The sequence below is a fragment of the Limulus polyphemus genome, unplaced genomic scaffold (assembly GCF_000517525.1).
Source record: "Limulus polyphemus unplaced genomic scaffold, Limulus_polyphemus-2.1.2 Scaffold146, whole genome shotgun sequence".
NCBI lineage: Eukaryota > Metazoa > Arthropoda > Merostomata > Xiphosura > Limulidae > Limulus > Limulus polyphemus.
In genome coordinates, this window is record NW_013665756.1 from 752,084 (window position 1) to 753,354 (window position 1,271).

Below are 1,271 nucleotides of genomic sequence, written 5' to 3' on the forward strand. Positions count from 1 at the left end.
CATTGCATCCTGATTTTTCCAAGCCCATTCCCTTGGCTGTGGTTTCGCTAGATAATAGATAGGGACAGTGGGAATCTCGTTAATAGAGGGTCATAGTAGAGGGGTGTGCTTGTTTCACTTGTATTTTCAGTTGTGGACTGTCCAAGGCATCTACAAACTTATCCCTCAGCAACAACTTGAGGAAATCGGGTGGTGCAGTTAGGTAGGCCTTGTGTGCCATACTTTCAAAATCCTGTGCCAGCTCTTGCAGGTTCTCCTCTTTAGCACGGACTCTCGTCCTGAACTTAGTGCTGTAGACTTCTGACTGATTTTGAGTTCCATACCTGAGTTCTAGAGCCACTACCAGTGCTCTATAGTTGTGCCTGTCATCTGCTGACAACTGTCCAAGTATTTCCAATGGTTGTCCCTTCAAACTCGTTGCCAGATATACTGCTTTCTGCTTCTCTGTCTACCCATTTATTTCTGCCAGTAGCTCAAATTGTGCTCTATATGCTTCCCACGGTGCCTTCCCATCGAATTCCTGTGGCTTCCTTCGTACTGGATCACCCATATTGCTGACATTCATATCTTGGATGTGACTTCTAACAGGACTGAAGATGTCTGCATTAGGGTTTAGCTGCGGGGTCTGGAAGGGACTTCCCATTATCTGGTGCTGATTAAGTCGATGGTTAATGTATCCTCCTTGTGTAAAAGACAATAGATCATCCTTTAATGCATTTAATTAGCTTTAAAATTTACTAATGTTTTCCATTTGTACTTCTTGTTTTCTTTCTTGTTCCAGTTGCCACTGTTGTAGTCTCTCGTCTTGTTTCTTTTCTCGTTCTTCTTGTTTTTTCTTTTTCCTCCAACAACTGCTGTAATTTCTCTTCTTGTTTCTTTTGCTGTTCGAGCTGCCACTGTTGCAAGTTTTCTTGCCACTGCTGTAATCTCTCTTCTTGTTTATTTTGCTGTTCGAGCTGCCACTGTTGCAGGTTTTCTTGCAACTGTTGTTGTCTCTCTTCTTGTTTCTTTTCTTTTTCCTCCAACAACTGCTGTAATCTCTTTTCTTGTTTCTTTTCTCGTTCTCCTTGTTTCTTTTCTTGTTCTTCTTGTTTCTGTTGTGTCAGCGAGGTCACGTGACTAGAATTCCGCCACTTCTTTCTCGAACCTTCCTGAGATTACTGGTATATATAAGATGGTGACAACGTGACGGGACAATGGTGCAAAGTTTACCATTAGGACAGACCATGCTGCGTTACGCTGGTTAAGATCATTAAAGAACCCAGAGGGAC